The sequence below is a fragment of the Anolis sagrei genome, chromosome 6 (assembly GCF_037176765.1).
Source record: "Anolis sagrei isolate rAnoSag1 chromosome 6, rAnoSag1.mat, whole genome shotgun sequence".
Taxonomy (NCBI): Eukaryota; Metazoa; Chordata; class Lepidosauria; order Squamata; family Dactyloidae; genus Anolis; species Anolis sagrei.
Window position 1 is genome coordinate 41,544,280 of NC_090026.1, and position 15,387 is coordinate 41,559,666.

The window sequence follows — 15,387 nt, forward strand, 5'->3', positions numbered from 1 at the left end:
AGCATCCTCAGAGGTAATGGGGTCTGTTGGAACTAGGAAAATGGGTTTATATATCTGTGGAATGACCAGGGTGGGACAAAGAACTCTTGTCTGTTGAAGCTAGGTGTGAATGTTTCAACTGACAACCTTGATTAGCATTTGATGGCCTGGCAGTGCCTGGGAGAATGTTTTGTTGAGAGGTGATTAGATGTCCTTGATTGTTTCCTCTCTGTTTTTTGCTGTTGTAATTTTAGTTTTTTAATACACGTAGCCAGATTTTGTCCATTTTCATGATTTCCTCCTTTCTGTTGAAATTGTCCACATGCTTGAGGATTTCAATGGCTTCTCTGAGTAGTCTGACATGATGTTAGTTAGAGTGGTCCAGCATTTCTGTGTTCTCAAATAATATGCTGTGTCCAGGTTGGTTCATCAGGTGCTCTGCTATGGCTGACTTCTCTGGTTGAAGTAGTCTGCAGTGCCTTTCATGTTCCCTGATTCGTGTCCGGGCAATGCTGCGTTTGGTGGTCCCTATGTAGACTTGTCCACAGCTGCATGGTGTACGATAGACTCCTGCAGAAGTTAGAGGATCCCTTTTGTCCATTGCCGAACGTAGCATTTGTTGGATTTTCTTGGTCGGTCTGTAGATAGTTTGTATATTGTGTTTCCTCATCAGCTTCCCAATGCGGTCAGTAGTTCCCTTGATGTATTGCAAGAACACTTTTCCTCTGGGTGAATCTTTGTCTTTACTCTCGTGGCTTGTTCTCGGGCTTGCAGCTCTTCTGATGTCTGAGGTGTAGTATCCATTGGCCTGTAGAGCCCAGTTGAGGTGGTTCAGTTCATCTTGGAGGAGGTGGGGTTCGCACATTCTGCCAAGGCTTTAATGGTGCTTCTTTTTTTACTGGGGTGATGGTTGGAGTTTTTATGTAGATATCGATCTCTCTGTGTGGGGGGTTTCTGTAAACGGTGTGACCCAATTGTTGATCTGGTTTGCGGATGACTAGGACATCTAGAAAAGGCAGTTTTTCTTCATTTTCTTTTTCCATGGTGAATTTGATGTTTGGGTGGATGCTGTTAAGACGGTCCAGGAACCTGTTTAGTTCTTCTTCTCTATGGCTCCAAATCGTGAAAGTGTCATCCACATATCTGAACCATATCGTGGGCTTTTTTGTTGCTGTTTCCAGGGCTTGTTTTTCAAAGTGTTCCATGTAGAAATTAGCTATGACCGGGTTGAGGGGGCTCCCCATAGCTACTCCATCTTTATGTTCGTAGAATTCATTGTCCCACTGAAAGTAGCTGGTGGTGAGGCAATGGTGAAACAGAGCTGTGATGTCTTCTGGGAACTTCTGGTTGATTGGTGCCATGGTGTCTGCTACCAGGACCATGGTAAATAGAGACACCACATCAAAGCTGATCAGTTTATCGTTGGTATTTAGCTTGAGATTGCTGATTTTTTCTATGAAGTGGGCTGAGTCCTTGATGTAGAGTGTAGTGAGCCCAATATGGCTTTGTAACTGTGCTACAAGAAGTTTTGCTAAGTTGTATGTGGGGGATCCAATGGCACTCACGATGGGTCTGAGTGGGGTGGAGTCCTCGTGGATCTTTGGGGGTCCATAAAGCCTAGGTGGAAGGGCTTCCGATTTACATAGCCGTTGTCGTATGCCGAAGTTTATTGAGGAGTTGGAAGCTTTTAAGCAGAGGCTGGATGGCCATCTGTCAGGGGTGATTTGAATGCAATATTCCTGCTTCTTGGCAGGGGCTTGGACTGGATGGCCCATGGGGTCTCTTCTAACTCTTTGATTCTTTGATTCTATGTTGATTTTTCTGGTTATTTTGGAAGTTGGGTCTTGTTTAAGTTTTCTGTATATAATAGGATCCAAGAGTTTTCTGATCTTCTCCTTGTATTGTTCTGTATAGCATTCCCCTTGTCTACTGGGAGAATGATGTTATCAGGATCTGAGTTGAGGTCTCTGATGGCTTGTCTTTCCTCCCTTGTTATGTTACTGGAGGGAAGTTCTGCCTTTTTCAGGATCCTTGCTGTTTCCCCTCTTGCTTCTTCCTCAGGGAGGCGATAAATTGCTGATTCGACATTGGCAATAATGTTTTTTACTGGGATACTGGTGGCAGTTACAGCAAAATTTCCATCTTTCGCTAGTATGGATACTTGGTCTTCAGAGAATTGTCTGTCTGTCAGGTTGATGATGGTCCGCGATGTATCCACTTCTGGTTTCGGGTGTTGCTTTTGGCGTTTGTGGAATTTTTGTTTTTGTCTGTTGGTGTGGACAACCATGTTTTTCTCCATTTTTCTGTAAGTGAGATTATCTATTTTGTCCCAGTCCTGAGAATTCAGACCACTGTAGCACACTGGCCAAAATGTACAGGGCTTGTCTGGGATATGAATATGGGACATCATGCTCCTACATACAGTATTAAGTCCCAATCTTAATCAGAGGTATCTGCAAATAAGACTGAGAAAGATTCCTGCTTTCTACTAACTAGCAGCTTCCTATAGAACCAAGAGAAATACTGAAGATGTCGAGTAATGGCCCTGATGCATTGCTGTTAAGAACATAGGGCTATTCCGTTGTGGTCCCCAGGTGGGCCTTCTCTGAAGAGGGGTGGGAATCCTGGAGCCCTCAGGAGTTGTTTGACTGCAAATCCCAGCAGAAAGATTGTGGCAGAAGGAAAAGCCCTTCTTCAGTAAAGTCTTGAGACCCCCTTCCTTTCTCTGCAGTTTCTGGGGAGAGAGGACCTCCCCTTGGAGTCTAGCAGCCTGGTGGCCATCTGCGAGACTTCAGAGAGGTACCTCCTGTCCATGTTCTTGGGGAGAGGGCATGCAGGGGTCTGGGGGGTTGGGGCCCGGATATCTGGAGGGGGCCCTCCCAGGATGTTGCCTTACTCCCATGGGCTGGCAAGATCCTTGGGATGGGGCTTGCCTCTCTTGGGGGGAATAGAAGGGAGAAGCTGAGTTCCTCTTCTGCCCCTTGCCTTTCTAGCAGCTTCATATCGGAGAGAATCCCAACTCCTCCACAGAAAGAACTATCCAGGGAGTTGGTGAGTGAAAAAAAGAGGCTGGAAAGGGGGGAGATTGCCTCTCTTCGTCCTTTGGGAAATGGATTCGGGCTCAGGGCCATCCCAAGACCCCTTGAGTTCTAGGTGGCCCTTTGCTGAAGAGGCCTCCTACAGTGCTCAACTGTTGTTGGAGTGCAAGTCCAAACAATCCCAGGCAGTGTGTCACTGGGGAGGAAGGCTGGGGGTTTCAGTCCAATTCTCTCTGGGAGAAAGAGGGGGGGGGGGCTTGTCAAAGAGCACAGCCCTCACTTCCCTCTTCTTCCCCCTCAACAGGGCTCCAAAGAAGTTGGTGTTCCTTCGGAACTGTTCGTGCAGGAGGGGGCGGCCCAGGACCTCGAGAATGAGAGGTACATCCCTTCCAGGTTCAGGGCCACATCGCAGTCAGAGATCCCCTCCCTCCCTCCCTCCCTCCTTCCCTCCTTCAATTGAGGCCAAGGGGGCTTGAGCCTGCAACCTTATTCTAGGGGGTTTGGGGGGGGGGGGAGAGGAGAGGATGCCTTCTGATCTTACCTTGTTCTCTCTCTCTCCTTGCAGTGTCGATGAGCCCCCTGAGAAGACATCAAGGGTAAGGAAGGGAAGGGAGCAGAAAAAAGGGGGGTTCCTTCCTCTGCATCCCCCTCCTCTTTTCCTCTCCTTGTCCCTCCTTTAAGCTTCCTCCTCCTACTCTAGCCTTCCTCCCCTGAGCTGTCTTCCCATTCCTTCCCCTTTGCCTCTATTTCACTTCTCTATCTATTGTCTTTTACAGGACCCCGAAGAGGCAACACTTCTGGATGTCCCCAGCCTGGAGGATGAGGTGTGGGACCCTCTCCCCAGTTCAAGCAGGTGTGTTGCTCTTTGCCAGGAAGGATGACCATTGCACCGCTCCTTGTCCTCAGTCCCTGGCCTACCAGGCCTCACCTCCTTATGCCTCCTTATGCCTCTCTTCCAGCTCCCTGGGCCACGAGGAAGGGGAAGATCTGGCACTGAAGCCTCGGAGATGGTCCTCCATGGACCTAGAGCAGGTAAGGCCCAGAGTTCCCCCCACAAGGCCTGGGACCACCACCGAGGAGGCATCGCCCAATGCCTTCCTCAGGACGCAGAGAGGGGCCTCCTGCATCGACCTTCCAGGTGGCAGGTGTGTCCTAGAGATGTTCTGGTAGGCTGCTCTTTAGCCACAAGAAAGGTATGTTGGGACCCCAATGCCCCATTCCTTCCAACAGGCATCCTACACATCTACACATTCCCCTCCCTCCATTTTTGACCCAGGAGACTTTCCATGTTTCCCGAGTGCCACTGCTTCCCTTCTTTCTTTCCTTACAGGCGCAAGAACACCTTCACCGTCTGTGCCAGCTGCTCTGCAGTCCCTCCTCTGCAGAGGCTATGCCGGCTGTGGATTACGTGGCCCGCAAACATCTCAAGATGGCCACGGACCACTATCTGGAGTCCAATGGGAGGTAAGAGAGCTGGGCCTGGGGGTGCCACTCCCCTGTCCCCATGGGGTTGGAGACAAGCCTGACCCTGACCCTGGTTCCCTCTTCCCTCTCTTCATTCACAGGGAGTGTGGTGAATTGATGTGTGCCGTTCTCAATTCACCTTACTGCTCCGCGGAGGCGGCGCTCGACCTGTTCCTGGCCAAGGTGAAGGAGGGCCCTTGGCTGGCCGAGGAGGGCAAGGAACAGGGGAGCCCCACTTTGGATGCGGCCACAGTAAGGACATCCCGTCCCGCACCCTGTCTTTGGGGGGCTTGGGAAGGAGAGGGGGCCCTCTTTCCTGGCCTTCAGCAGGAGCCCTCCTGGCATTTAACCCTCCTTCTTTCTCTCCGCAGGCAAGAGCGACGCGGGCCATCGGGAAGATCGTGACATACATCAAGGACAGCAGTCGCCTGCAGGGGTGGTTCCTGGAGCTTCTGCTCGCCTTGGTGACCAACTACATCGAGGTCACAAGGCCTGGGTTGGAGGCGCCCAGCAGGGACCAGAGCAGCATCTACGTTCCTCCAGAGTAAGGAGGGGGGAGGCTCAGTGGGGCTCCCAGGCCTTTTGGGGGGCCAGATGGGGGACTCAAACCCTCCACTGGGAAGTAAACTTTTTTCTTTCATTTTCCTGCAGAGAACTGGCAAAGATAATCATCGTGCTGCTGAAGAGGGTGGCCCGGGTGTCTTTCAAGAAGACCTCCAAAGAGATGCTAGAAGACCTCAGCATCTGCCCTGAGGGAATGGCCCTCCTGTTGCGGTAAGGAGCCAAGGGCCGGAGGAGGTTCGGGGAGAAGGCACAGCCTGGTCTCTCTGGCTGCCTTCCCTCACGGGGTCCCTTTTGTCTTCCAGGCGCTTCCTCAAGTCCTCCTCCTCCCTGCTCCAGCACCTGTATTCCACTTGGGAAACAGAAGCGCCGCTGGAGCATTCGGCCGGAGTGGTGGCCTTCTATATCCAGGTGAGGAGGGTTAGTCAGCCTGGGTTTTGGGCTGGAAGGGGGTCTTAGGATAGGGCGGGAGAGTCGAGGAGGGGAGAGGCAGTGCTTCCCTTCCTGGCTCCAGCTCTTCACACTTCTCCTCTTCTCTTTCAGCTGCTGCACACTGGCCAGCGCCCACACTCCCCGGAGAAGACCTGGGCACTGCTGACGGCCTGGCTCCAACATCACAGCCTGGCCGTACAACATCAGAGCAGGCAGGGCCTTCTCCTTCTGTGCAAGACATACAGGGAGGTAAGTCAGGCATAGCCCCGGCTCCACACACCACACAGAAGGCCAGCTGAGTCTAGATCCAGCAGGCCTTGCTCTTGCAGTTGTTGGAAGAAGGTCCTGGGAGGTCCCTTCCCCATCCAGGGGGGAGGACTGTGTCTACGCGTTCTCTGCAGGGGACCTCTTAGGCATGGCCTTCCTTTCTCTCTCTTTGCAGACCATGAGGCTCCAGGAGCTCCTGGACGGGGTCCTTGGGGGGCTGCAATCCCCCCACATCAACGTTGTGCTGGAGTTCCTGGGCCTGGCTGGCCAGCTGGGGGCCCTGCTGCACAAGGAAGACCAGGGCCCTGCGAAGGCTCACCTGGCTGCCGGATGCCGCCCTCTCTTCCACCACGTGAGTCTTGGCCCCTGGTCCTTTTTGGGGAGGGTGTAGACTTACCCCTTTCGCCAAGCCCTGAGAAGGGGCTTCACACAAAGAAAGGGGGAGAAAGAAAGTCTCCTTTTCCTTTGTTTTTTCAGGAGGCGGCCAAGATCAGGAAGGCAGCCCTGGAATGCTTTCAGCAGCTTCTCTGGCGCCCGGAACATCAACATCAGGAGCGCAAGACCATCCACGACCTCCTTACGGTGCTGGTTCACGTGGAGGATGAGGACAAGGAGGTGGCCAAGGTGGGAGGGGAGGCCCAACGCTAGCCTCTCAAGGACAGGGGTCAGGACAGGGGTCAAGTGAGGGAGGAAGGGGTCACTTGCCCTCCAAGTGAGCCTGACTCCTTCCCTCTTCCTCCTTCTCCTCTTTGAAGACTGCGAGGGAGACCCTCAGGGAGGCGGCGGAGGTCCTGCGATGGCACCTGAAGGACAGCGTTCTGGCGGGAGACACCTTCAGCCTGCAGGAGCTGCTCCACAAAATCTCCAAGCGCCTGGTCAGTGCCCGTCCTGAAGCCTGGGAGTCAAGGGGGCCTTATGCCCGGCAGGCATAAGGAACCCCTTTTTTGACCTCATCTCTCATCTCTCTCTCTCCTCCAGATCCATCACTGCGGCTCCAGGAGTGAGTTGGAGGAGCAGGTGTATGGCTGCCTGCCTTTTTTCAAGAGCAAGCTTCCCTCAGCAAAGAAGGCAGCGGCCATGTTGCTCGGTAAGAGATCGGGGGGAGGGGAGCCTAGCCCCTTTGTTCCTATTCATGGCTTCCAGCTCACTCTCTGGGGCAGCGGGAGTGCCCTCTTCCCCAGAGGACCCCTCTCCCTCCACCCTGGGCCAATGCAGAATGGCCCTTCGAGCTCATTCTGGGAACCCAGAGCCTTATTTGGGGGGGGGGGGGGGAGAGCAAAGACCAGGGTCCTCTTCCTCCCCTTCTCTCCCTTCCTTCTGCCTGCAAAGCCCCCTCCCCGGCCTTCTCTGGGGCATCCCTCTCCCTTGGGTGTAGCATTGGGTTCAGGGAGCTCCAGAATGGTCTTTGCTCAGGGAGATGATCCCTCTCTTCTCTGCTGCCTTCCTTCTCTCCAGGTCACGTGCTTCACAAGAACAGCAACATCTGCACTGAGAGGAACACCTGCACCTACGAGGCCTGTAAGTGGGTCTGAGAGGGACTGGGCCTTGGAAGAGAGGGTCCTGGGGAGTCTGTGCGCCGTCCCTCTCCTGCTGACCTTCCTCCCTTCCTTCCAGGGCTGACCGATCTCCTCGCCGACCATGACCCTGAAGTCAGGAGAGTTGGCTGGCAGACCAAGGCCATCCTCGCCAGAGCCTCCGCCCTCCACTCCCGACACGGGTTGCGAGCTGCTTTTCGGCGCTTGGTGGCAGGCTGCGGGCGAGAAAGGTACCCCCCAGAGTACACCAAGGGCCCACCCGCCTGATGGACAGGTAAGCAAGGAAGGGAGGAAGGAGAGAAGGAGGGAGGAATTGAGGAAGGAAGAAAGGAGTCTCCTTCAACCAGTCCTCCTTTCTCTGTCCTTTGCAGGAACATCACGATCTCCCCGTGTGTTACAGGAAGACCTCCGCTACGCTCCAGCTCTGCCGCAGCGCCAAAGGGAAGTAGCGTTAAGGAGGCGGGAGTCTGCCCTGCCCTGGCCCAGGGAATCCCCGCCCCTTTGCAGAAGGACTGCCCCCACTCTGGGCCCCATTGCCACCAGAGGCCCTTGGAGCAGAACAGAAAAGGAAGACTGCTTGGGCCCCCTCAGGCCCCTCTGTTGAGCTCTGTTCTGTTCTGTGGGGGATTGGGGGACCTGGAGGGGAGGGGCCACCACCTGCTCCCTGGGTCTTCATTCCAACCCTTGGGCTGGGCTCCGCCTCCTTTGAGCTCTAGACTCCCCCACCCTGACCCCTCCCCCTCGGCCTGGGATGCCACTACTGCTTTCTCCCTCCCTCCAAGGTGGCATCCCCACAAGGGCACTTCCCTCCCCTTGCCCAACCCATGGGTGCCGCCCCTCCTCCCCCTTCCCTCCAGGCACAGCCAGGCCTCCCTCCTCCTGAGCCCCTCCCCCCAAACACCCCAATGCCCCCTCTCCCCACCCAATCAGAAGGGTCAAGAGGGCAAAGGTCAAGTCATGGGTCACAGGGTCACAGCCCCCTCCTTTCCTGGGGAATATCTAGAAGTTCAGACTGCATTATTTAGCAACACACATCCAGCCACAGGTAACATATGGGGTGACTGCATCAGGTCTTCAGAGGCAACCTTGCCTCCAGACAGGCCCTTTATTGTAGAAACTTCTGCAAAAAAGGGGGAAGCTGTCCAGATGACATTCTGGTCAACCCTCAATTAATTTGCCACAAGCCAGGGAAACCTTGGTGTGTGGAAAATTAATTAGTTAGTGGATTTATTTTGTGCCTCTTGGAAGCTGTAGGATAAACCCACTACTGGTTTATGTAGGAGGCTAGGGTCTGCAGATGTTCTGCCGGGCCAGTCCCGGAAGAACACCTGGACACCCACCCCAGAAAGCATGCGCTTTCAGGGATGGGTGTAGACAGGCCCCCAGGAGCATCCACGTATTTTAATCGCAGATGCTCCTGGGATAAAGAGCTCTCTGGAAGCACTCTTGGGCTTTGACTCATATCATCCTAATCGCTAGCAAGCTGACTGGGATTTCAGCAAACTTCCAACACATGTTGGAACGTGTGTTGGACTGACTTCCAACACACGTTGAGAAGCACAATTTGAAGGGCTATCCAGATAGGACACAAAACGTGCGCCCTCCTGCGTTTTTCTGAGAGGCGTCCAGATGACGGCCCACGTAAACGCGAATGCATTCGTCACAAAGCAGGAGAACTCTGCTTTGTTCAAGGTAATTTAACTGCTGGAAAGACATGGGTCTTTCAAAAGACCTGTGTCTTTCCCGGTGAGGGAGCTGTGTAGATGGGACCGGAGATTGCGCCGCGCGACTTCCAGTTCCCCTGTATACAATCTACCTTGGATTTCTTGGGCTCCTGGAGCCCCAGAAATGTAAGACACCCCTTCCCCAAAGCTCTTAAAACTGCCTTTCTAAAAGGAAAAAAAATCTGCTCCCCATTTCTCTGGAGTTCTCCTGGGTTGTACCAATGATGCATGAAGGGAGGAGGAGGAAAATTGCTCCTGTCCTGCCCCCCCCCCCCCCGGTGCACCATTGGCATGACCCAGAACTCCAGAGAAGGGTAAATGGTGGCAGGGTGAGTTATTTTCCTTTTAAAGGGATATTTAAAGTTTTTTTTCTTTGTCCTGGTTTCCTGCGGGAAATCCTGGCAGGGCATGTGGACCCTCTCCTCCAGGAAAGCACACACTTTTTGGGGGTGGTGGTGGTCTAGAACAGGGGAACATTCGCGTTTTTAAAATGTCATTGTTACTGGGTTAAACTGCTGTGTGGAACCGCCCTGAGAAACACTGCTTTAGACTTTGAGTGACTACTTCGGGGTTGTCCTTGCTCACAGGTTTGTCCAGGCAAGTGACAGCCACTGATGGGCCAGCTTTCCCCAAGGGCTGCATTGGAATTGTATTTGTATTTTCCAGTGTAGCCCCTGAGGAAGGCTGGCCAATTAGTGGCTGTGACTTTCCTGGACAAACCCGTCAAGCAGGAGGCCATCCCCCCTCTTCTGGAGCTATGTCTCCCGATGGGCCTTGATGCCCCTTGGGTTCACCTTGGGCCCCCCACCCACCCCGCTTCACCTGGACTCACGTGGAAGGAGGCCTGGCTGGTGTTGGCCATGGAGGAGAAGCAGGAAGAGGAGGGGAAGCACTCCCCACTGACGCCGCTTGTGGTTCTTGCAGGGCCTTTCCAGACGGAGGACGCCAAGGGACAGTGACCCATCGAGGGACATGAACATCAAGGGACCCTGATCAGCGAGGGACTCTGACCATCGTGGGACGCTTGACATTGAGGGACCCTGATCAGCGAAGGACCCTGGCCATCGAGGGACTCTAACCATCGAGGGATGCTTGACTTTGAGGGACCCTGACTGGCGCCTGTAAGAACAAGAAGAGAGAAGACAGGACTTCGATAACTGTGTTTGGATATTTCGCTTTCTTGTAAAAGTTTAAAGTGTATGTTTGTTGTTATTTACCATGTAATATGATTGTCTTTCTTGTGTAGGAGAGGATCCCCCTGCCCTGTGGAAGCGCTGCTCTTCCCCTTTGGCTGCTCTGGCTGCCTCCTGTGGATCCGGGGCTTGCAGGGGAGGGAGGCCCAGGCCTCTCTGGCAGAGGAGGGTCTCCAAGGCCCCCCTCCCTCCTCTGCAAATCCCAGGACTCACAGCCTAGCCGCTGGAGAAGAGACGCCCTTGGACAGCGCAGTGAGAGAGGCCCCCTAGTCTGCGTATTGTAGTTTTATCTTATGGATTTGTGTAGACTAATATTGTATCCTTAAATGTCTGGCTAGAATAAATGTACTCTTTTCTTTTTAATCTGGCACTTTCCTTAGATTCCTTTTGGGAGGGAGACCCAAACTGCCCAGGACCTGCAACTCAGGCCCATCCACACTGACCCTTCCATGCAGGTTGAACGGCATATGAGCTGGATCTAGATTTTCCTCTCCCCCAGGATCTGATCCCAGATTATCTGCTTTGAACTGGATTATATGAATCTGCACTGCCAGATAATCTTTGTTAAAAAATGATAATCTGGGATCACATCCTGCTACGTAGGGCAGGGTAGATCCAGCCTGAGTCTGCACTGACAATATTATACAGTTCTACCTGCATGAAATGACAGTGTAGATAAGGCTATAGGCCCCATCTACACTGCCACATCATCCATTTTCAGAATGCATGTTAACTATGATTCAACCTGGATTATATGACAGTGTAGGCCCCCTTCTACACAGCTTTATAAAATCCAGGTTCTCTGCTTTCAACTGGATTATTTTGCAGTGTTGATTGATTCAGATAATCCATTTCAAAACAGATAATGTGGAATATCTTCCTTGATATTCTGGATTATAGGGAAGTGTAGAAGGACCCTAGATGGGTCCTAAGAGGAGGAAATTAGAGGAGTTCCCATGTAGGCTGGATCTACACTGCCCTATATATCCCAAAATCTCATCCCAGATTATCTGCTTTAAACTGGATTATATGAGTCTACACTGCCAGATAACCTGGGAGAAGCAGACCAGAAACTGGGACCAGAAACTGGCATATGGGGCAGTGCAGATCCAGCCTGAGTTCATACTACATGAAATGATAATGTAGATAAGGTTCTAGGTCCCACTGACCCTGGCATAGAATCCAGTTTCTGAACACATATTACCTGCGGTTCAAACTGGATTATATGACAGTTTAGATGGAGCCATGGCATATGGTCTGTGTTGTATAGGCTTTGTAACTAGGGTTGTCATGTTGGGCAACCCTGACATCAATTGTGACTTAATATTATTCTATAGTCTGTTTTTTTTTACTTTCTGTAACCATTTCTATAATGTCTGCTCTATTGTGTTAAAAGATGTTTGCTTAGAATAAATGTATCCGTTTCTTTTGAATGTGGCACTTTCCTTGGATTCCTTTGGGGAAGGAGACCTCAACTGCCCAGGACTTACAACTCAGGCCCCATCCACACTGACCCTTCCATGCAGGTTGATCTGCATTGTAGGGTGAGTGTAGACTCATCCATATATGTCTGTACTGAACATATAATCCAGTTCAAAATGCATGCAATGTACAGTTTAGATGGAGCCAAAGGCCTCATTTGCACTGTCGTATATTCCAGTTTTAGAATTTGGATTAAATGCAGTTCATAATGGATTATATGGCAGTGTAGGTGGGGCCTAAAAGGAAGAAGTGAGAGAAGACAACAATGCTATCATGTAAAATGGATCCACACTGCCCTATTCCCCAGGATCTGATCCCAGATTATCTGCTTTAAACAGGATTATATGAGCCTGTACTCCCAGATAATCTGGGATAAACAGATTATTTGGTATAGGATCCTGGGATATGGGACAGTGTGGAAGGGATTGTAGTTGGTGCAAATGTGTGTGTGTTATTAAACTGTGTCATGTTGAGATCATGTTATGACCAGGATGACATGGCTGTGCCAATAAAGTTTGTTAAGTATCGTTAAGAAGAACTGTTTGTGCGTGTGTTTTATAATGTTTCGCTGGGGGGAATCTTCTCCTTGTGGAAATGCAAAAGTGTAGATAGTAGCGAACCCTGGTCTTAGTGGTCTACTACAAATGGAAAAGGAGTCTAAGGTGTGAAGCTGCGGCGAAAAAGTCCAATGCGAGTCTAGGCTGCATCAGCAGGACTCTCGTGATGTGATGAAGGGGAGCCACAGTCCCGTTTCTGTTCTCACCTGAGATCATCCTGTGTACCTTTCTGGAGACCACAATCCAAGAAGGAAAGGGACAGGTGGAAGGGTCCAGAGAAGGAGGGGCCACCCAAAGGGTCAAATATTGTTTACAGATTCTTCTTTTCAGAGCCAAACTAGACATCCCAGGGAAGAACGCACAGGATGCAAGGAGCCGGCTAATCCCAGTCTCTTTGAGCAAATGCCCCAAAAGGACAGAGCAATGAATATGTGGCTTTTCTGGTCTTAAGGTGACTCCCCATTATAGAACAAATGCCCTTTGAGCCCATGTGAACGACTTTGGCTCAAGGTTGTAGAATCCTGGGAGTTGTAGTTTCATTGAGAGAGTTGGTGAAGATGGAGCCTGAGTCTTAAAGTGCATCTGTGCTATAGAATTAACTCCCTATTGAAGTAAAAGACAGTCTTTTAACTTATGGAGATATATATAGAAGAGTCGGGGTGGCCTTTTATTGTATCATACTGTCAAATAATGCAGAAGAAAGATGGCACGGGTCAAGCTCCAGCGCATGCTGCAGCTCAAGTGACTATGTTAACAAACATACATTACTTTCAATAGCTGTAATGTAAAAATGTAACACTTAAATGCAACTATTTTATGAATTGTTTACTTCCAGGGAGTTGGTCTTGTGACTGTTACTAAAGACTCTTCCAAAGTAACTTCCTAGGAAAACATGTAAGCAGGGTGACATTAGCCGGCACTGTCAATAATCATTCAAGGATTTGAAGAATGCATCTACACTGTAAAATGAATGCAGTTTTTTTTAGACGGATAAAGCCGGGTAGAAATAATAATAATAATAATAATAATAATAATAGTCTAAAAACTGTGGTGATATTTTAGAATACCTACAGTATCAAAATGTTCTGGTGCCACTCCACATTAGCAATCTCTGGATTCCATAGCATTGAACCGTGGCAATCAAAGTGGTGTCAAACTGCATTAATTCTACATTGTAGAAGATGAACCTTTAGTCCTTACAAACAAAATACATTTCTCTCTCTTAAGGGTGTATCTACTCTGCAAATGTCATGGCTCAATGCTATGGAATTCTGGGAATTGCAGTTTTGCAAGGTCTGCAGCCTTCTGTGTCAAAGAATGCTGAGAAAGTGAAATGCTTTGCAAACTAAACGACAACTCCCAGGATTCCATCGCACTGGACCACGAATGTCGGCGTGGGGTCAAACTAATCCTAAGTCCAGAGCTCTAACCAATTCACCAAGCTGCCTCTCTGTTTCTGGCACTTTTGGGCAAAGAAGGCGGAAGTCCTGTCAAACTACATCTCCCAGGGTTCCCTGGTGTTCAGGTGCCTTTCCCCAGGTGAGTCAGTTCCTCCTCTTGTCCTCCAGGGGGCCCTTGCCATGTGCTGCAGTGCCAGTGTTTATTCCAGGAAGGAAAGTGAAAGAAGCCAAAGCTGAACACATTGAACCCCAGCTGCCTGCTTCTCCTGAAGATGTTTCTCTTTGTTATTGAAGACCCCCAATCCCACCCCTAATTAAAAGAAGACATAGCTTGATCTGTGGGAATTGCAGTTTCCCAAGGATGGAAGTCCAGATGAATTGGAAATGGCCTCCATCCCCATGACCTCCCTTGTGCCTCCCAAGAACCAGCAGTAGCCCACACTCCATAGCCCCCAAGTCCCTGCACACGAGCATACACCCCCAGCTCAGCCGTTTGACTCAAGCCCGTATGCTCCAGCAAATCTCCGCAGCTTCAATGGAGATCGCCCAGTTGATCTTCTCCCTTCCTCAAGTGATATTGAAAAAAAAAAATTAAGAAGAGGAAACAGCAGTGAACCTCAAGACTGAATTTAGTTTCATTTTCAGCTTAAAATTCATCCCCTTTTCAGGCAAACAATTGGCTTCTTAGGCACGCCATGACCAACTCAGGCTGTGTCTACGTCGTCTCATTAATACAATTTGACAGCACTGTGTCTGCCTTAATAAAGGCAGTCTCCAAGTTATGAACAAGACAGGGTCTATAGGTCTGTTCTAATGTTTAATTTGTATACCTTTTTAAAGTGTATCTCCAGATATATATTAGCCATCCCCTACCATGTGTTGCTGTGGCCCACATGGGGGTTCTGTGTGGGAGGTTTGGCCCAATTTTATCTTGGGTGGGGTTAGGAATGCTCTTTGATTGTAGGCGAACTATAAATCCCAGCAAGTACAACTTCCAAATGTCAAGATTCTATTTTCCCCAAACTCCACCAGTATTCACATTTGGACATTTTGAGTATTTGTGTAGAGTTTGGTCCAGACCCATCATTGTTTGAGCCCACAGTGATCTTTGGATGTAGGTGAACTACAACTCCAAAACCAAAGGACACTGCCCACCAAACCCTTCCAGTATTTTCTGTTGGTCATGGGAGAACTGTGTGCCAAGTTTGATTCAATTCCTTCGTTGGTGGGGTTCAGAATGCTCTTTGATTGTAGGTGAACTATAAATCCCAGCAACTACAACTCCCAAATGACAAAATCAATTTTTGAGTGAAGGACATACATTGGGTTGTTAGGTGTCTTGTGTCCAAATTTGGTGTCAATTTGTCCAGTGTTTTTTGAGTTCTGTTAATCCCACAAACGAACATTATATATATATGCCCGACTGCTTATTGGAGGGACGGATAGGAGAGGCAAAGATGAAGTACTTTGGCCACATCATGAGAAGAAAGGAAAGCTTAGAGAAGACAACGATGCTGGGGAAAATGGAAGGAAAAAGGAAGAGGGGCCGATCAAGGGCAAGATGGATGGATGGCATCCTTGAAGTGACTGGCTTGACCTTGAAGGAGCTGGGGGTGGTGATGGCCGACAGGGAGCTCTGGAGTGGGCTGGTCTATGAGGTCACGAAGAGTTGGAAACGACTGAATGAATGAACAACAAACACACACACATTTTCTTCGTGGTCTCCGTGAATCACACAGTTCACTGTTTGGAACC